The sequence below is a fragment of the Eretmochelys imbricata genome, chromosome 15 (assembly GCF_965152235.1).
Source record: "Eretmochelys imbricata isolate rEreImb1 chromosome 15, rEreImb1.hap1, whole genome shotgun sequence".
NCBI lineage: Eukaryota > Metazoa > Chordata > Testudines > Cheloniidae > Eretmochelys > Eretmochelys imbricata.
Window position 1 is genome coordinate 8,059,869 of NC_135586.1, and position 22,614 is coordinate 8,082,482.

Below are 22,614 nucleotides of genomic sequence, written 5' to 3' on the forward strand. Positions count from 1 at the left end.
GCTGTCTCAAGCCTGACCTTAAAAACTTCTCAGGAAGGAAATTCCACCACCTCCCTAGGTAATGCATTCCAGTGCTTCACCACCCTCCTAGTGAAAAAGTTTTTCCTAATATCCAAACTAAATCTCCCCCATTGCAACTTGAGACCATTACTCCTCGTTCTGTCATCTGCTACCACTGAGAACAGTCTAGAGCCATCCTCTTTGGAACCCCCTTTCAGGTAGCTGAAAGCAGCTATCAAATCCCCCCTCATTCTTCTCTTCTGCAGACTAAACAATCCCAGTTCCCTCAGCCTCTCCTCATAACTCATGTGCTCCAGTCCCCTAATCATTTTTGTTAGCCTCCGCTGGACATTTTCCAATTTTTCCACATCCTTCTTGTAGTGTGGGGCCCAAAACTGGACACGCTACTCCAGATGAGGATGACCAACGTCGAATAGAGGGGAATGATCACGTCCCTCGATCTGCTGGCAATGCCCCTACTTATACAGCCCAAAATGCCATTAACCTTCTTGGCAACAAGGGCACACTGTTGACTCATATCCAGCTTCTCATCCACTGTCACCCCTAGGTCCTTTTCTGCAGAACTGCTGCCGAGTCATTCGGTCCCTAGTCTGTAGCGGTGCATGGGATTCTTCCGTCCTAAGTGCAGGACTCTGCACTTGTCCTTGTTGAACCTCTTCAGAGTTCTTTTGGCCCAATCCTCTCATTTGTCTAGGGCCCTCTGTATCCTATCCCTACCCTCCAGCCCCAGTTTAGTGTCATCTGCAAATCTGCTGAGGGTGCAGTCCACGCCATCCTCCAGAGCATTAATGAAGATATTGAACAAAACTGGCCACAGGACCGACCCTTGGGGCACTCCACTTGATACCGGCTGCCAACTAGACATGGAGCTGTTGGTCACTACCCTTTGAGCCCGACGATCTAGCCAGCTTTCTATCTACTTTATAGTCCAGTTCTCTAGTTCTGCCTTTTGCCCACGAGAGGGCGCTGTGGCGACAGAACAAAGTTGCAGCTCCCCGCAGCGAGGGAGAGTGAGCTGCCTTTGCAGCGCTTGTCAGGCCCAATCAGGAGACAGGGGCTTTGGAGTGTGTGGGCAGGGAGGTCAGACAGGGACTCATAAGGACTAGTGGGGGAGGACAGATTTGGGAGGGGCTGAATGAGAGTGGAGGCACAGGGCCACGGGAGGTGCAGACACACATGGGGACAGGGAGAGGGGGGCAGAGCTACATAGGGACAGGGGAGTGGCTGGGTGAGGGCACAGAGACATGTGGAGACAGTTACAGATGTGCCTCACTGAATGGGAGAGGCTGGGGCAGCCAGGGTCTGCATGGGGGAAGCTCCCTAACAATCCCTTCCTGCCCCGCCACCCCCCCCAAAAAAAGCCCTGTTCAATACTTTTCCCACCCATACCCAACAGCCCTCCAAGTTCACATCCAGGCTCCTTCCCACCAATTTACTTCCCTCTCCCTCAGCTCCTATGTTACCCTCGACTCCCCCAAGCCTTTCACTGTGCTTCTGAGGGGTGTGGAAAATACGGTTTTGTATTGTAGTTTAAATGCATTATTACTCAGAGTTCTGTATTAATATGCCTAGGAAGGAATCTATTTGTCAAAAAAGATTTCCTGAATCTTTTTTTGTTGTCTGTATTGTTACAGACATACTTGCTGACAGGTATTTTGAAATAAATGACAAAAAATAATTGAAATTGTTGTGACTATACTGTGTTATTTTGACAAATAAAATATACAGAATTTTGCAAAATTTTAAAATATTGTGCACAGCATTCCACCAGGAGTAAATCATCAACTGACTGTGTTCTTCTATTCCCTCCATCTGTTCCTCATTCCAAGAATGTGCCAGTCTCAAAAGCTTCCATCAACAAGACGAAGTTATAGACACTAATTTGTACTGGAAAGAATCAAAATGTTAAATAGACAGCAATATAAAATATACAGCATAAATTGTTTCATTCAGAGAAAGTATTTTAACTCAATTTTTAAATGCAAATAATCTAAACTATATTTAAAAGTAATGTTGAGGAGCACATCAAAGAAAAGAAGTACATGTATGTGGATACAAAATAAATACTGGCTTTGCACTTTTTGGTAAAAAAAACAACAACTTTCAATTTACTCTGGGTTCAACACACACTAAGCAGAAAGCCAAGTTATTATTCAGCACATTAGTCCATGAGACAGCTTCCGCTAGTAATGATCGTTACCTCAGATTACAATTGATTGTTAAAAAACATGCTGGGGAAAAAATGCTTACAAGTGTTAGCAATTTATTTATTTCACACTCACTGGATTCTTAATTTAATCCTATCCACCTCCATTTTCAAAGACTGCTGAGAAAAACAGCATAATGTGTTTTAAAAAGCTAATAGCAATTATAACTAAATATTGTCTACATTATGGTAAAGGCAATTCTTTTTGACAAAACTTTTCCCTTACGAAATTCTCAGCACTGTGACCCCCAAACAAGCAAAGCATTTCCACTATGAGTAATCCCATCCTTATCCGGCATAGCAGTAAAGCAGATGCTTAATTTTAAGTATGTGCTTAAGAGTTATGCTGAATAGGAATGGAATTACATGCTTAAGTGCTTTGCTGAACTGGGCCAATCAGCGGGAAGGTACACTTCAGAAGTGGAAGAGGAAAAATTGCAAATTATGCTAGGAGCTGTGCATGGAAGCAGATATGGGCATTTATCACATTTGGGTCAAATGTGGATGAAAATAAACACAAATTAATCCAAGGGAAAACAAAGACTACAAAGTAGTTCCACATTATTTTTTCCCCAACACTGAAAGGGGAGAACAAACTCAAAGCGCAAAGAACCAGGAATCCTCAAGAGAGTACATCCATGAGAGAGGCATTTGAAAATGAGAGGCAATTTCTACTCCTGACAAGATGTCAAGCTTTAATGCAATCCATGCTACTACAAGGGGGAGGAGTGGTCAGTAAAGCTCATCTGTACAGCGCTCGGTAGATTTTTTTTTTAATCCTTTAAAATATTTATAGCCAACTATAAACCCGGAATGATACACAGAAATGACAGATATCAGCCTGCAGCTTTTTTTCATACTCTCTTGGTACAAGAAAACAAGAGTACACTGTCAGACCACTTTAAAAAAAAAAAAAAAAAGCTTTCCAAAGCATAGCAGGAAAAATGTTTATTCTTTTTTTCATGTTTTAAAAACATCAAATAAAGTTTCAAACAAACAGATCTGCTGTCTAAGAAAAGCTATCCAAAGGTCAAAGGCAATTTAGTTACTTAAATAGAAGTAATTTTAGATACCATATAAAAATAAATTATGCATTCCAATGTTTAGGCATTGTACCTTCAAAATTGAGTGGATGTGAGATGGTTGTGTCCACCAAACACTGACTGAAGCCTTGGAACACATGTTGGCATTACAGAAACTATTTCACTGGAAGTTGTTAATTTAATGTTGGCTTTCTTCCCAGTGAATGCCAGAATACATTTTAACCCAAAGGAAAGAAAATGGAAGGGAGGAGGCTCAAAAGCAATTTTAAATCTATCGAGGTTGAAATATTACCACAATACAATATCTTTCACATTGCTTCAGTTAGGGAGGTACACCAGAAAAAGAACAGTTAGTTACCCTGCAGTAAGTGTGATTCTTCAAAGGACAGAGCAATCACAACCCTCCCTCAGTTCCCTTGCAATTCGAAGCCCTTGGTAGCTGACGACTCCAAAAAACAAGGACAGAGGGCAGATTGTTGGATCCACACTGACATCATCTTGAAGAACCACGGTAACTGCTGGGTAAGTAACCACTCTTTCTTCTTCGATTATGTGTCAGTGTGCATTCCACTGTAGGTGACTGGCAAGCAGTATCCCCTCAAAGATGGTGGGGATGAAGAATGCCAGCTGCATCCATCGAACAGTGATTGTAATACTGCCCTCCCAATTGGGCACCTGACCTAGCAACTAAGTTCAAGGCAGAGCATTTAACAAAGTTCAGTGAGTTACTCCATGTTGCTGCCTTACCGATTTCTGATACTGGCACATTCCTAAAGCAGGTGGAGGAAATTGCTTGTGCTCTGGTAGAGTGAGCCTTGACGTTCCGTGGGAGAAGTTCACCGACCAGCTGGTGAAACAAAGGGATGCAGTGTGTAATCCATTTCAATATTCTTTGAGATTAGATATCTTGAACTTTAGAACACCTGGCTACAAAAAGAAAAAGAAGGGGTGACCTCAATCCCAGGGTGTGGTGTCTACTTGATGAAGCATTTGCTGAAGATGCCCTTTTTGTTCTCTGGAGGTGGGAGTTTCCTCTGGGTCTGAGGTGATATGTATCAATTGTTCAAGCAGATGCAGTTTCAGGAGCATGTTCCTCAATCTGAGACTTCTTGAAGATTCACACATGACACATTCATCACAGATGTGACTTTCCACCCAGACAGAATAAGCATGGACTATGCCAGTCAATCAAGTGGATTAATATGTTGCAGATCAGGCAGGGTTTAAACTCTGAGGGTTTGCAGTCCACCTCAGCGGCAGGTACAGGGTGCCTGGCACAGCTATTCGAGGGAGGAGTGGAGGAGAAAGTCTTTTGTGGGAAGGGATAGGGATGTAAGAAGTCAGCTTCTTCAGGGGGCATCCTACTGCAGCAGGCCACAGCATGACTGGTGGGTCTGCCTCAGTTTCCCCTTTCTTCTGGCATCCCAAGTAACTTCACACCATACCTTCCAAATATAAACAGCTTTTTGCTGGGTTCATTCTTTAAAGAAGTCTGACAAGCATAATTCTCCAGCACAGTCCAAACAGTACATTAATTCTTTCAAGTTGCAACAATCATCAACAAAGTACAACTCCAGCATCTTTCACCACACCTCACCCTAGTCCTTCTGACTTGAGGTGCTTCTCCACCTCTTCCTTGCCAGGTACGGCTCCACCTCTTTGTCCCTTTGGCTTCAGACTCCAGTGCAGAGAGCCAGCAGGCATCTCCTTCTCTGCCCAGAGTTTTCTGGCCTGGGGAAGTTTATAGGTCACTCTTTGACTGCCTTCCTGTCTTCTGCTTTCACCAGACTGATCTGGTTCCACTAATCACTAAGGAACTCTTACTGCTCCCTCCTTCAGGGCATGCCCTCCCTGAAGTTCTCAGCCCAGCACTGCTCCTCCTCTGAGCTCTCTCTACTCTCAGCACTCTGGACTCTCTCTTCCTTTCTGGACTCTAGGCTCTGAACTTTGAACTCTTTCTCTCAAGACTCATCTTCTCTTTGGGTTTCAGAGTAACAGCCGTGTTAGTCTGTATTCGCAAAAAGAAAAGGAGTCCTTGTGGCACCTTAGAGACTAACCAATTTATTTGAGCATGAGCTTTCGTGAGCTACAGCTCACTTCATCGGATGCATACCGTGGAAACTGCAGCAGACTTTATATATACACAGAGAATATGAAACAATACCTCCTCCCACCCCACTGTCCTGCTGGTAATAGCTTATCTAAAGTAATCATCAGGTTAGGCCATTTCCAGCACAAATCCAGGTTTTCTCACCCTCCACCCCCCCACACAAATTCACTCTCCTGCTGGTGATAGCCCATCCAAAGTGACAACTCTTTACACAATGTGCATGATAATCAAGTTAGGCCATTTCCTGCACAAATCCAGGTTCTCTCACTCCCTCACCCCCCTCCAAAAACCCACCCCCATACACACACAAACTCACTCTCCTGCTGGTAATAGCTCATCCAAACTGACCACTCTCCAAGTTTAAATCCAAGTTAAACCAGAACATCTGGGGGGGGGGTGGAGGAAAAAACAAGAGGAAATAGGTTACCTTGCATAATGACTTAGCCACTCCCAGTCTCTATTTAAGCCTAAATTAATAGTACCCAACGCTTCCTCAGCTCTCGTCCCCTAAAGCCCCTACTCTACTTGCGCTATATTGATGACATCTTCATCATCTGGACCCATGGAAAAGAAGCCCTTGAGGAATTCCACCATGATTTCAACAATTTCCATCCCACCACCAACCTCAGCCTGGTCCAGTCCACACAAGAGATCCACTTCCTGGACACTACAGTGCTAACAAACAATGGTCACATAAACACCACCCTATATCGGAAACCTACTGACCACTATTCCTACCTGCATGCCTCCAGCTTTCACCCTGACCACACCACACGATCCATCGTCTACAGACAAGCTCTGCGATACAACCGCATTTGCTCCAACCCCTCAGACAGAGACAAACACCTACAAGATCTCTGTCAAGCTTTCTTACAACTACAATACCCACCTGCGGAAGTAAAGAAACAGATTGATAGAGCCAGAAGAGTTCCCAGAAGTTACCTACTACAGGACAGGCCTAACAAAGAAAATAACAGAACGCCACTAGCCGTCACCTTCAGCCCCCAACTAAAACCCCTCCAACGCATTATTAAGGATCTACAACCTATCCTAAAGGATGACCCAACACTCTCACAAATCTTGGGAGACAGGCCAGTCCTTGCCTACAGACAGCCCCGCAACCTGAAGCAAATACTCACCAACAACCACATACCACACAACAGAACCACTAACCCAGGAACTTATCCTTGCAACAAAGCCCGTTGCCAATTGTGCCCACATATCTATTCAGGGGACACCATCACAGGGCCTAATAACATCAGCCACACTATCAGAGGCTCGTTCACCTGCACATCCACCAATGTGATTTATGCCATCATGTGCCAGCAATGCCCCTCTGCCATGTACATTGGTCAAACTGGACAGTCTCTACGTAAAAGAATAAATGGACACAAATCAGATGTCAAGAATTATAACATTCATAAACCAGTCGGAGAACACTTCAATCTCTCTGGTCACGCAATCACAGACATGAAGGTCGCTAACTTAAAACAAAAAAACTTCAAATCCAGACTCCAGCGAGAAACTGCTGAATTGGAATTCATTTGCAAATTGGATACTATTAATTTAGGCTTAAATAGAGACTGGGAGTGGCTAAGTCATTATGCAAGGTAGCCTATTTCCTCTTGTTTTTTCCTACCCCCCCCCCCAGATGTTCTGGTTTAACTTGGATTTAAACTTGGAGAGTGGTCAGTTTGGATGAGCTATTACCAGCAGGAGAGTGAGTTTGTGTGTGTATGGGGGTGGGTTTTTGGAGGGGGGTGAGGGAGTGAGAGAACCTGGATTTGTGCAGGAAATGGCCTAACTTCATTATCATGCACATTGTGTAAAGAGTTGTCACTTTGGATGGGCTATCACCAGCAGGAGAGTGAATTTGTGTGGGGGGGTGGAGGGTGAGAAAACCTGGATTTGTGCTGGAAATGGCCTAACCTGATGATTACTTTAGATAAGCTATTACCAGCAGGACAGTGGGGTGGGAGGAGGTATTGTTTCATATTCTCTGTGTATATATAAAGTCTGCTGCAGTTTCCACGGTATGCATCTGATGAAGTGAGCTGTAGCTCACGAAAGCTCATGCTCAAATAAATTGGTTAGTCTCTAAGGTGCCACAAGTACTCCTTTTCTTCTCTTTGGGCTGTCTCTCATTTATAAAACCCAGGGGCCCCGCCTTCCTTATTATGCAAACTATGAAGCATCTTAACTGAATTGGAGATCTGCACCCATTGTCATTTTAGAAGCCAGCTGCCCTGTTACAGGGAGGAAAACATCCAAAATAAAGTATAAAAAAAAAAAAGGAAGGATAAAATAGATTTTTTTCCAAATAGTTTGGAAAAGGATGAGTTTAAAACTCAGTATGAGTAGGGGTTGGATATTCACTGGGTTATATCTCAAAAGGAACTGAGGAAGAGTTGTAGCCACTCCGCCCTTTATGCCCTTGCGCAGGAGCACGAGAAAGCACAAGGTGCATACCTTGCCATGATGGACTCTGTTATTCAAGAGTCTCAGATCTCATGTGCATGAAGCATACCTATAGTGGAATCCACATCGACACATACTTAAAGAAGAACAATGAAAATTTACACTGTAATTATTGCAACGGCAACTATCTATCAGATCTAGATTTACAATATACCTTTATTAGCTATATCTTTCAATTTAATCTAATTTTTAACTTTTTTTAAAGTTATTCACAGTACTAAGGTTCAATTTAAAAAACATGAAACATTTAAGACGACTTCACAGTTGTGAAGATGTGCATGTGTCTTTCTGGAAAGGCTCAGTGAGGTGATGCTGTGTCTGTGCATCAGTTATTTATAGATCAACTGGGCAGCATCCACATATTTAATTCCATAATAACAGTTTCCTTGGCCTTTTAAATTAAATCTTGAACTTCACACTGACTGATTCTCGAGGGTAAAGCATTATAAATGTTCCACATCCTGTTTTTTATTTTGGAGCAGCAGTGTGAAATAATATAAAAGAACTACCATGGCTCTGATGATTAGTGCATATTTCATTAAGATTTCATCTCTCTTTGTCCCACTTAAAAAGCTGACTACATGCTTTTGGCCATATGGTGTCAGTTAAGTAGGCCCTTAGTAAACACTACAGCATGTATACAGTACCAGCAATCATGTGAACTATTAACATCATGCTTCAAATTATGTTTTTCAAGTTTCATTTTAAAATTTTAAAAATTATAAACCACACCTGGCATCTCAAAAAAAAATCATATCCTTCATTTTCAAAGCTTATCAAAACATGCCATCATCATCATGGGCTGGAGTCACAGCAAACAGAACACTAATATGACTGCAGTTTATTTTAATTTACCTTTCCACTTCATTTCTGAATAAATGTAGTGCGTTTTTGGATGCTTTTAAATGGGAAACGAGTAGTCTTGCCTAGAATCTAAAATACTGCTTGTGACTATTGTGCACAGTTACCCACGAGTTCCTGCCAAATCACCTTAATTATGACCTTCAACACACTTGCTATTCCATTTGTTGCCTTGCTCCTGTACAAAAAGCTGAGTTGTACCAAATTACACGGGTGGCTTTGTAATATGGACAAATGTGAAATTAAAGACTAGTTTGTGGCCCAGCTAATTTCACTTGCCTTCAGTTTAAAAGTGCAATATCCCATTACCAGCCCCATTTAGGTTAGCATTTATCTTCCACATTCCACAAAATTCCATTGTTTCTTTATTCGATTTACTTAAGGTAACTTTAATTCAAAAATTTCAAATGAGGCTAGTTAGATGTAAGAGACACTGAAGACTCTACAACTTGAGACTGTCAGTTCCATCAGCAATGCAGGACTACACTTTCGGGTTTTTTTTTGTTTTTTGTTTTTTTAAAACACACTATTTCCTCAAAAAAATGGTATCCAAACTGTTCTTATAGACGACATATGGCTGATCCATACAAAGATGGAGCAAACCTAATAAGGGACAGAATGTGAAACAGAAAATACACTTCTTGGTTTTTTCCCCATTTTAACATGAGGTAAATCATAAAAATCACATTTGCGATGGATTTACAAACTAATCCAGGGAGAAAATATATTACCCAAAACCATGAATTTCATCACACAGACATGCATCAGCATGAACATCAGGTTCAGAGACAACTTAATTTATTTTCCCCAAGGCTACACAGGCATGTATCACTTTAGGGTTATTTTAACTGTCCAAATATATCTATTAATTAATTAATGTTTGTTTACCATTTGGGGGGTAGGTTGCTAAGAAAAAAATTATTAATGCTTTAATAAATGTTTAAATTTATTGTAAGCATTTTTAAAATGATCATTTGGTTTCATTACACACACACCCACACACACACACACACCCCCAAGGGTCAGGGGCTGCAAAGTAAACCACCCTGTACTGCAGAGCAGGGAGGGCAAATTTCTCCCCAAGGGATTTTGCCAGGACAGAATAGCTTTAATATGGTCAGTTCTCCACAGAAGATGATGTGCTCCCCTTCGGGTCTCTGGCCCTGCTCACATCATAGCCAACCCTGGCATACCCACAAAAATGGGCAACCAACTCCAGGCAGGGGTTGTGGGCTATCCTCTAGACCAGTGATACTCAGACCTCAGTGGTTCAGGAGCCAAATTAGCAATCATTACCCAAAAGAGCCACAGTACTGTGAATTCATTGTTTTATTCACTCTAGTACTATATATTCATATTTAAACAGTATGACAAAGGAACTATTTAATTATGTACATATACAATTAACTATGTTATTAACCAACTGTAGTTGATAAAATAATAATACTTGGTCAGTCATTTTACTGTGAGAATAATATATATATTCAAGTAGTATAAGAGACATGTTTATCTCACTATATGTAATTTTCAAAGTGCAATTTATATATATATATTCTCACAGCAAAATTATTGACCAAATATTATTGTATCAACTACAATTAGTTAATAACATAGGAAAAGCATCCTGATTGGTTGTTAATAACGTAGACTGCTTAATAATTAAATCAAATATTGTTTTAATGCTGCAAAGAGCTGCAGGAGACACATTAAAGAGCCACTTTCGGCCCAAGAGCCCGAGTATCACTGCTCTAGTAGACTTTCTGCCACTAAGAGGCCTCAGTGAATCAACCCCACTGTGTATGCACATGCTGCAAATATGTAACACACAGGTAAATCTATGTTCTGGCTGGCAGAGGCTTTTCAGACAGCTTCTCCCTTATCCTTACAGATTTGGCCTGCCCACGGGAAGAATAATCTACACACAGGAAGAGATATATAAAGCCCTCTTCCCAGAGCATCTTTCCGCACTCTATTATTGCCCACAAGCTATGTTCCCTCTAATTTTTGACAGGCCATGTGTGCAAAAAATTTCTTCTGTGCAAACTGTTGTGCTTCTGTGCAAATTTTTGTGCGCATGGTGTTTCGCTTTGTGCGCAAGGTTTTAGGATCTGTGTGTGTGCGCACACGTGCACAGCTTAGAGGGAACAGTGCCCACAAGTGAGTAATTTGTCAACCCACAGTGTAATATTTAACTCTTTGAAAAAATCTAAAACTGTGAGCTTCCTTAGACAATAATTTCCTCAATATTTGTTTTTGTATGTTTGCTTTCATGGTATATTTCCTCCATTTCCACCTTCTCCTCCCCCTGCTCCCCCATAATTTTTATTTCGTACTGAGCGGTTAATAAAGCTACAAAGCGACAGATGCTTTACCCCACCCCCACCCCAACTTGCCCCCATGCCGAGGCTGACCAGAACACAACAGACTTTGCTTCCTCCTAGTGGCACTATGGATAGCATGTGCTTTGGAGAGGATCAAGCATTCGCTCTACCCTTTCACATCCAATAGTCTACACTGCCTCTGAGAGTATACAAGCACAGTTAAATTGCCTCAAGTTAATTTAAGTTACTTGTTTTTCCATTACTTCTAGACTTTGAGATACAAGTGAAAGAAACTAGTTTTTAAAAACTCAGTTAATTATCCTAAAGAAAAAGAAAAGAATGCTGACACTTAGTCAGACACATCAAACTCAAATCTTCCTATGTGTTCCACAGACCCTTCTAGGAGAAAAGGAATTAAAATCTATATAAGGGTAACGTTTTTTTTACTTTTAGTATTTAAAAAACAAAGACCACTCCAACGGGGACAGGGAGGGTACACACAACAAGAGAGAAGGAACAAATTAACTGCCCATACTCATTTGGACAACTGCAGATAGGTAACAAACTTTTTCCTTTATCTCCCTTTATGTAATTTTGAAAGTGTAATTAAAAAAAAAATTCCACAACTCTTAAACATTAAAACATTTATACAAAGAGTGCATTTATACTAAATCATGCACATCATCATATACTGTAATGCAATATTCTTGGATTTTACAATAGCCCAATGTAACCCTCTTCATATGTAATCCAGCATCAACTAGGTTTCCCAAACTGTAAAATTGATTAGGAGGCTTTCTTGCATTACCTATTCTTGGGCAGGTTGTTGATCTGGCATTTTCCACTGTTTTAATATTTGGAAAATAAGTGGATAATTACGGCCCACTGAAGTAATTTTGGATTTGGTATTGGAACAGTAGCTGTCCTAATATCCAGAGTAAGATGTATTTTATGTTTAATCTGTGCAAGGAAGAGCATAATAATGAAGAAATCTGAATATCACTCACTCCAAAAGGAACGGTCTTCTGAACTTAATCTATATGAAGTCAAATACAATTATTATGTGTTGCCATAGACAACTGACAGAGTTTCAGGAAGGATAATTTCAAATGAATTTACATTTTCTTAGATGTGATACAACTTGTCATTTCACTTTTGGGGGTTGGAGGGGTATTTATATAATTCACTTTTCTTATTCTAGTCGAATAGCTGTCTTGGATAAAGACCTAGAATCATAGAATATCAAGGTTGGAAGGGACCTCAGGAGGTCATCTAGTCTAACCCCTGCTCAAAGCAGGACCAATCCCCAACTAAAGCATCCCAGCCAGGGCTATCTCAAGCCTGACCTTAAAAACTTCTCAGGAAGGAGATTCCACCACCTCCCTAGGCATTCCAGTGTTTCACCACCTTCCGAGTGAAAAAGTTTTTCCTAATATCCAACCTAAACCTCCCACACTGCAACTTGAGACCATTACTCCTTGTTCTCTCATCTGCTACCACTGAGAACAGTCTAGAGCCATCCTCTTTGGAACCCCCTTTCAGGTAGTTGAAAGCAGCTATCAAATCCCCCCTCATTCTTCTCTTCCGAAGACTAAACAATCCCAATTTCCTCAGCCTCTCCTCATAAGTCATGTGTTCCAGTCCCCTAATCATTTTTGTTGCCTTCCGCTGGACTCTTTCCAATTTTTCCACATCCTTCTTGTAGTGTGGGGCCCAAAACTGGACACGCTACTCCAGATGAGGCCTCACCAATGTCGAATAGAGGGGAAAGATCACGTCCCTCGATCTGCTGGCAATGCCCCTACGTATACATCCCAAAATGCCATTGGCCTTCTTGGAAACAAGGGCACACTGTTGACTCAGATCCAGCTTCTCGTCCACTGTAACCCCTAGGTCCTTTTCTGCAGAACTGCTGCCGAGTCATTCGGTCCCTAGTCTGTAGCGGTGCATGGGATTCTTCCGTCCTAAGTGCAGGACTCTGCACTTGTCCTTGTTGAACCTCTTCAGAGTTCTTTTGGCCCAATCCTCCAATTTGTCTAGGGCCCTCTGTATCCTATCCCCACCCTCCAGCGTATCTACCTCTCCTCCCAGTTTAGTGTCTTCTGCAAACTTGCTGAGGGTGCAATCCACACCATCCTCCAGATCATTTATGAAGATATTGAACAAAACCGGCCCAAGGACCCACCGTTGGGGCACTCCACTTGATACCGGCTGCCAACTAGACATGGAGCCATTGATCACTACCCGTTGAGCCCGACAATCTAGCCAGCTTTCTAGCCACCTTATAGTCCATTCATCCAGCCCATACTTCTTTAACTTGCTGGCAAGAATACTGTGGGAGACCGGGTCAAAAGCTTTGCTAAAGGCAAGGAACAACATGTCCACCGCTTTCCCCTCATCCACAGAGCCAGTTATCTTGTCATAGAAGGCAATTAGATTAGTCAGGCATGACTTGCTCTTGGTGAATCCATGCTGACTGTTCCTGATCACTTTCCTCTCCTCTAAGTGCTTCAGAATTGATTCCTTGAGGACCTGCTCCATGATTTTTCCATGGACTGAGGTGAGGCTGACTGGCCTGTAGTTCCCAGGATCCTCCTTCTTCCCTTTTTTAAAGATGGCCACTACATTAGCCTTTTTCCAGTCATCCGGGACCTCCCCCAATCGCTATGAATTTTCAAAGTTAATGGCCAATGGCGCTGCAATCACATCTGCCAACTCCTTTAGCACACTCGGATGCAGCACATCCGACCCCATGGACTTGTGCTCGTCCATGTTTTCTAAACCTCACACATTATTCAATAAAAATCAAACGAATAACTCGGATTGATACTAATAGTTTCAATTCTTTTATTGCCACAGAATTTAGAAAACTGTATTTCTACCCAAAAAAAGCATCCTCTAATGAGGCTTTAGTTTTGCTCTATTCGTCTGTGGCCTATTATTGTTGTATTCAAGATCTTGAGATTATGATAGATATATAAAAGCTAAAGAAAATAAACTGACGCAGAAAAACTTTCATATACATTTTATGCAAAAACTGGTTTAAAAGAAGATAAATGCTTATCTATATAGAATATTTTAGAGACAAGGTGGGTAAGGCAATATCTTTTATTGGCCCAACTATTATTGGTGAAAAAGACAAGCCTTTCAAGCTTATACTGAGTTCTTCTTTTGTCAGTATAACATTGTCTTCTGCGCCTCATTAAAAAAACAAAACTTGTTTAGTAGCAAACACATTTATTTAATGAAATCTGCCCAGAAGGATGATATATTTTCTAGTGAGCATTCACAGAACTTTTTCTCTCAAACACAAATCACATTTGAAATATCTAGGTTAAAACTGATCTGGATTGGTTTGGCTTTTCAAAACAAGACTTTTCAACCCAGCTTTACAGAAACTGACAATGAGATTTATTTAGAAGAAGTGATTGTATCTGTTGAGCTTCAACATATCAATTTCTGGAAAAGGGCATGAATACATAATTAATTATTAAAATATTTGTGAATAGATAATAAAATTTCAACTGAATTATTCTGAGTGGTTTTTTAATCACCACACTTCAGGTGTCCAATTTTAAAGACATCTGTAAACCAGAAACACAAAATACAAAAAGACTGCAATGCAGAACTCTCTCATCCAATTTGACTGTAGAAATCCAGTAGACCTAAAGTAACTGTCATTCTTCTACACAGAATTCCAGTGGAGAAATTTAAATCAAACATTTGATAAAATAGTAATGTAAAATAAAAAAAATGTTATAAGATCTTTGTCTCATACCTTGACAGTAGATTGTTCCCATTTTGCCTCCTAGACAGGGGCATCTGTTGAAAAGGATTACTTTTATTTGTTCTAAATATCTTGGGCCAAATTCTGACATACACTGAACATAGCTAGCTGCTCATCAGCGAGATTAGAGAAGAACCCAATGCTCAGCTGTAGGATCATAGTGGAATGTGGGTCACCTCTTTTCTGGCTCCCCTCCAAAATCAGCAGAAAAGCCACAACACAGACCCTTTTGGACCAAGAGCAATTCAGAGAAATTCCTAGTCAGGAGACATGGTTCACATATTAATGAGTGCACCCAGCCTGATCTGACAATGGTTGCTATTCAAAGCCCTGGTAAGAACAAGCAGCATTACAGGTTGTATGTTAGGTGCAGATTATAAACCCCTATTGAGTTTATCTGTATGCAGTGTAGAATTAGATCTAATAAAATATTGGATCCAAGTCTCAAAGAAGGAAACTGTGTTTACACATGTAAATTTGTTAGTGCATAGGGAAAACTGGCAAGAAAGCCTATGTGGCACAAGGAAACGTAATTCAAAGTGCATAAGAGCAAGATCCTTGACATTACTATGTTACATAGCACTACTGTTCCCCTGTACTACAGCAATGATAAACATTTCTCATTCAAATCTATTGAAGTAGATTAGCAGCAGGAACAATCCCACAGGTAAAATTTTATATATACCAAAAAGGGAATTGGGATGAGGAAGAAGAGAGAAGAAAAGGGAAATGTCAAATTAGAATTTCCAGTTGCAATTATCTTGTTTTGGTTTAAAAGAATACTAAGGATCCAGTTATATCAGTATAAAGGTGTCTTATATCAGTACAGCTTATTCCTCTTCCTATACAGGAACACAGAATCATAGAATATCAGGGTTGGAAGGGACCTCCGGAGGTCATCTAGTCCAACCCCCTGCTCAAAGCAGGACCAATCCCCAACTAAATCATCCCAGCCAGGGCTTTGTCAAGCCTGTTCTTAAAACTTCTAAGGAAGGAGATTCCACCACCTCCCTAGGTAACGCATTCCAGTGTTTCACCACCCTCCTAGTGAAAAAGTTTTTCTTAATATCTGTTATGCAAGTGTCCTGGAAAATAAAAGTATAATTTAAGAACACACAAATGTGTAGATAGGCAAATATGCTCTTGACCTAGTGGCGAACTACAGGCACTGGGAGCTGTGGGGGGCTGTGCCTGTGGACGGTCAATGTCAGCAAAATATTTCGTGGCCGCAGGTTGCCCACCATTGGAACTCTTGGATAAGTTAGAGCTAAATAACGTTGGAATAAGGCTCAGTACTTTAATACAAACAGCATCAGGATAGAGCTACAGCACCTCACAGCTAAGAGAGATTCTGGGACTAGAAATGAGCATAGAGCATGAGGAGCTTTCATTCAGTGGTGTAATTTACTGGAAGCAGATCCAGACATTGCACTGAAGAATAACTGCTAAGATTTCCTCCTTGCTGTTTTGTTCAAACATCTCAGTCTCAGCTCCCTTCAATGTAGAGGTGGCTGCACGGGAGGGGTCACAGGGTATACAGAGATCTTAAAAACTTTACAGTTCAACAGCATGTCACAATATATGCTCAATGTGTATTCAACAGCTAATGTGGCATTTGCTCCTTGGTTTCTACAGGCTGCCCTTTCTTCCTACCATGTTCTTCCATTCCATTTTATTTTACCTTCTGCTACTATTTGCTAATTCCCAGTAGCGCTTCCTATAGGAACTGAAAGTGCATGAGAATTTCCAACAACATACAGAGGGATCCTTGTGATGAAATAGTTTAAAAGAAAATCGTTTTTTGAAAATCATAAGTAAATTACACAAGTTTCCTAATTTCAGCATCTTTAAATGGCACCATTGATGTGCATAGCGTTGTATAATAGACTTACTTTGTCAACAAATAACAAGTCCCTCTCTCAAAGATCTAGCAGTCTGAATGTGTGCACAGTACAATGCAATGTAGTACAAAACAGACAGTACAGTGTTGTCTGTAAAGCCAGAAAGCTTCATGAAATAACTGACTTTTTAGACATTTCAAGATACTAATTAAGAGCATCAAAGGATACTACAATGAAGCCTCTTTTGTTCCAGTGTTTAAAGCTTAAGTGCATCAACAATTTTTCTCTCACATAGCAGCCAGAGGAATCAAATGAAGAAATTTTTAATATATAAGTGCTAAAATGATTGCAGAGAATGATCCTCATACTGACTGAATTACTAGCAGGATAAAGTTAAGTAAGAGAGTCAATCATACTGTCTTTAGACATGTTTCTCTCTCAACCAAACTTGCCACATTGAGCAGGAAAGCTGCTCTCAGAATGATTACTGGCCAGAGTGTTCTAGTTAACTGTTATTTTGATTGCTGAATTAATTATGACTTAACATTGCAAATATTATTTGTTACTGTATCAAACTGCTTACTCTGGCTAGAGATTTTTTGGAGCTCCTCCTCAATCAGTCAATCAATCTTTTCATTCCTAATGTTAAGTTATGTGATAAACCTATTCAAGACTGTAAAATATGATATACACTTGAAACTGATACCTTTATCTGGGCTGAGAGATCTGTCACCAATCAACTTTTTGGATGTTTTCAGACACACAACAGAGAGACAATAAAACACTAAATAATGGAGAGTTCACTCCCTTATCTTCTCATCTTCCACTACTCACAGAGTATGCAATGTGCTAATACCTATTTGGACAGAAGCACTAAAGACAAAAAAAAAATCATCTATTGTAGCAATACTTCCCCAAGATGCTAATGTTTTCTGAAATTAATTTATATTAATTTTCAATTTAAGAAGAAGAATTGATCGGTACTTTACCTCCCTCTTTTGTGCATAGCAAGGAATATAATAGAAGAATACTGTATACTCAGTAGAAAGTAGAAACACAAACAGATGCTAGTTTACAACTTTGTGTAAACCTGAAACTAAATTACAAACACTATGCTTTAAATCTGTAATCTAGCTTTTATAAAAGGCAGTGATAACTGGAATGGTAATAACTCTTAGGTGGAATATTAAAATAATAAAAACACCCTATACTGGTTAGTACCATCTCTTAGCCATATTTATTGTTTTATTAATGGAAAAGTTAACTAAAAGCTCAAAATTAAGCAACTCAGATTTTTAATGTACATTTGGTATGACATTTTATTAGAACTACAAACTCATTTATAAAATTTACTAAGAAAATAAGACATCAGCTTGTCTAACACTATTAACTCCACACTTGTGCCACCACTCATCAGGCATATTATATCATCTCCTGTGGAAATATCTGATTGAAAAATCATAAATTATTTATTAGTTAACATATTAATGGTTTATTCTTATGAAGTTTCTTATTTATATAAACTTCTTCTGAGCTGTAGGAGTGCAAACACACACCTAACCTTTCACTTCTATTTATTTCTAGATAATCTAATCTAAAAAAGAGTTAACCTTGTTTTTGGTTTTTAAAAAGTGACATAAAAACTTGATCTCCCTCAGAAATGGTAAAAAAAAAAAAAACCACTAACATAGTGAATTTGTTGATACAGTGAAAAATAATTCTTCGGGAAATAAGCAATATCTTTTATGCCATGCTGAGATTTCTCCATTTTTTTTATAGGAATAACTGTATGAATGTCTATTTCTCCCTTTCAAAATATTTGTTTTCAAGAAAAATTGCAATAAATTACAAATCAATCATAAGTAAAACATGGCCAAGTTGTCATTTAATCTACATTTGAATCTGTAAATTAAAAAGGAAGGAAAGGGAATAAATATAAACTCCCACCATCAAAATCACAAACTCCGGAAAAACAGAACATCTTTGAACTTTACAATAGCTTGGAACGGACTAATTCTTTTGGCTGTAAAATGAATGAAATTAATAATCTGAATTAGAAGGTCATTATTCAAGTGTGTAGCAATCTAGTTTACATTCACAAAATATGCTTAATTTTGTAAAGGCAATGTGTGAAACAGTTATTAAATACCATTAGACAAATAAAATTGTATAAAGAATTATAGTTAGTATGCTATACTAAAATATATTATGTATAAAAATTACAGTGTTTACGTAGTCTATGTCTATGCATTCACTAATGTACTACAATTCACCACAACTCATCCTCCTCCAAGTATATTAGTGTAAGCTTACAAGGACAAATTGGGGGGCGGGGGTTTGAAATCAGTATTTTAAAATATTTCACACTCATATTTATAAGAAAGCACCATTAATAGTTTAACTAACAGGAGAGGAGAAAACATCCAAACACTCTTAGAGCTAAAGGCTCTACAAGAACCCCTATGACATATCTTCGGAATTTTTAAGTGGTGTATTGGGTACTTTTCCTCCCCTCAAATGTGTTGATAAATTCAGACAAGGAGCCTGGCCTAGCGACTGTGGCCTGGATCTTCTAAAGCTGAATTCCAAACTCTCATACACAAAATCTCTCTGTAGAGTTTGGCAAGTCACTTAATGTCTGCATCGGTTTCTACCTCGGTGAAACAATAAAAGCTATTGTTGTAACTAGTAAATAACTAGCTAGAAAAAAACATATACATAGTGTAAATAACTAGTAAATTGGCATTACTAGGAGGTATTAGGTGCTTGGCACTTTTTAAAAATCCAGTCACTTATTCAAATACTTAACATGGAATTAGAAGCTTACACTTGGGCACCCATTTTTAAAAATCTTGTCTCACTTATTTTTAACTTCAAAATACCACCCTAAAATGTCCATATTAATTAGAAAACGAACAAACAAACTCCTGCAAAGATAAAGCTGTAGCCAGTGCAGAATAATAATGTTGCAGACTCATCAGATGTACACTTGGTCTAAGGTACAGAAGTTGCACCAATTTACATAAACTTATTTGAAGTTGCTTCAGTTACCAAATGCAACTCTTCTAATATACACAACAAGCCCTACGCTTCTGATGTCATCAAGGGTGGAATTAATACCTTTCTGTCCCATCACAGAGTCCATAATGCCGACCCTTAGCTCTGGCTCACACCACCTGATTCCTCCGCTCCTACTCTCAAACTGTGGAGAGCCTTTGGAAGAAAATCCTATGACCAAGCTGCCTTCCTCCACTACAAATCTTCTCTCTACTTTTTCAGTTCTGCCATATTCCTAGCTAAACGCTATTTTGCCAATTTAATTGAATCCCATGCCCACAATCTCAGTTTTCTTTTCACCACCTTTGATTGACTCGTCAAACCCTTCCACACTCCTGCTTTCACTTCCATCTCCACACAAGATCTTCCCAATTTCTTTCAAGAGAAAATTGACAAAATATGACATATTGTTCCCCGCAACCGCCTTACCTTGGCTTCTTGTCCCCTCCTACAACTCTCTCTTCCTTCTCCCAGTCACAGGTGCAGAAGTTTCTTGTTTGCTCCCCTCCTCTAATCTCTCCACTTGCCTCCATTACCCCAATCCCATCTCCTGATCTCCCTAGTACCCACTCTCACCCTCTCCCTTACTTTTCTCCTTAATTCCTCAATCTCCTCCAGCTCTTTCCCCTCACAATACAAGCATATTTTAGTCCGTCTCATCTTAAAAAAAAAACTCACCCTTGACCCCACTTGCCTCTCTAACACCCCATCTTCCGTCTGTATTTCATCTCTAAAACGATTGAACAAGCTATTTACAATTGCTGTCTGGAGGAATCCTTCTCCTCCAATTCCATCCTAGATCTACTTCAATCCAATTCCTCTCCTTGCACGTCACTGAAAATACACTTGCCAAAGTCTAATGACCTCTTCCTAGCCAAGTGCAGAACCAGTACTCCATCCTCATCCTCCTTGACCTGTCAGGTGCATTGACAACACTGACCATGTCCTCCTTCTTAAGGCTTTGTTTTCCCTCTGATTCCATCCTCTCCTGGTTCTCCTCCTACCTTTCTAATCGCTCCCTCTACATGTCCTTCAGAGAATCCCCCTCATCCCCACTACAACTTTCTATGTGGGTTCCACAGGTCTCCATCCTTGATCCCTTTCTCTTCTTTCTCTACATGTATCTCTGAGTAATCTCATCCACAAACAAATTCAACTACCATCCCTACACTGAGGACTTTTAGATCTACTTCTCTACTCCAGACTTGTCTTTTTCTGTCCAAAGTAAAAAAGTTCTGTCTCTCTGTTCTGTCTCTCTGACATTTCCTCATGGAGTTCTACCTATTAGCTCAAGCTCAACATAGCTAAAACAGAGCACTCAATTATCCCCCACAAGCCCTCCCTGTTATGTACTTTATTGATCGCTGTGGACATCACCACATTCTGCCTGTCACTCAGGTCCATAACCTGGGCGTCATCTTTTACTCACTCAGATTTCTCTCTAGCTCCTCGCATCCAGACTATGTCTAAACCTTGCAGATTCTTTCTGCATAATTATCTCTAAGATACGGCTTTTCTTATCCATCCATATAGCTATAATTCCTATCCAGGCTCTCATCTCACAGCTTGATTAATGCAACATCCTTCTCTCTGGACTTGACAAATGCCATCTTGTCCTGCTCACACCCATTCAGAATGCAGCTCCAAAGATAATTTTGCTAGCTGTCACTTTGACTATGTCATCCCTCTCTTTGCCAACATTCACTGGCTCCCCCTTCTCTATTGTAGTAAACATAAGCTAGCTGTCTTCACTTTCAAGGCCCTTGACAGATAGGTTGGGGATTGACTATGATCTCATTCACTAACAAGATGTCGATGCCTGCCTCTGATCAGCCCACGATGCCAGCTTCCATCATCACTTGTTAAAATTTCCAGACAAGCACTATGTTTTCTCCCATCCTGGCCCCTCACACTTTGGAAGAGCTCCTTGTAAACCTCTGCAAAACTAACTCATCATCCTCCTTAAAACTCTTTTTCCATGATGCCCACAAAAATCTTGACAAACATTAAGGGTACAGGTATGCTGACACCTCTGCCCATCATGCTGACCAATTCTGCCTCGTTATGTCTCCCCATATGTCTGTTAATATCTATCTGTTGTCTCTTCACTTATACTTAGATTGTAAGCTCTTTGGGGCAGGGACCATCTTACAATTCTGTGTTTGTACAGCGACTAGCACAATGAGGTCCTGATCCATTACTATGGCTCCTAGGAACTACGGTAATATAAATTACATATATAAATAAATAATAAAAATGTCAGAAATTTCTTAGGTAAAGCTGACAAATCCATATCTAATGTCAAATATTTAGTGAGAAGAAAGGTATGAATTAAGCCTTATCTTTATATTCATAGATTCTTAAATCTAAAATTCTTAAAAATAAGACAAAAAGGGAGAAGACTATTATAGCATTTGAGGACATGCAATGTTATTAAACCCCCTCCACAATGTTACAAAACACACACAATTTAAGGACAAATAAATGAGTTAGAACCAAAATACCAGCTTTCATGGGCTTTACCTATGCATTTTTTAAATCTTCAGCCATCCTTCTCTTGATCAAATACCTAACTTCTTTATTCTTTAACTATATCAGAGCAGGTGGCAACTTCTAAACCAATGTCGTCCCTTCAGCATAACAGGATGAATTAAGGACTAACAGCCATTTGATCTTCTTTAACATAAAGCCAGAAGGAGCCAATGAAGAGACACTGTAAACATACCATGTGTACCTTTTGAAAACCATGTTGCGCAAACCAAAGGCAACATGACTAAGACAACATTCCATATGAACCAAAACCCCAAGAAGGCTGGTTTGTACACTCCACTGCTTTGTGTGTACCTGCAGTTGTAGTAGGAGATAAGATGTATGCAAGTACACACTGAG

The 22,614-nt window shown here is 39.9% G+C and overlaps 1 protein-coding gene across 1 annotated transcript in view; it reads right to left on the minus strand.

The window, feature by feature from the left end:
* MED13L (mediator complex subunit 13L) overlaps nucleotides 1-22,614 on the minus strand; it is a 445,177-nt gene that overhangs the window by 259,664 nt on the left and 162,899 nt on the right. The gene's annotated exons all lie outside the window — the stretch shown is intronic.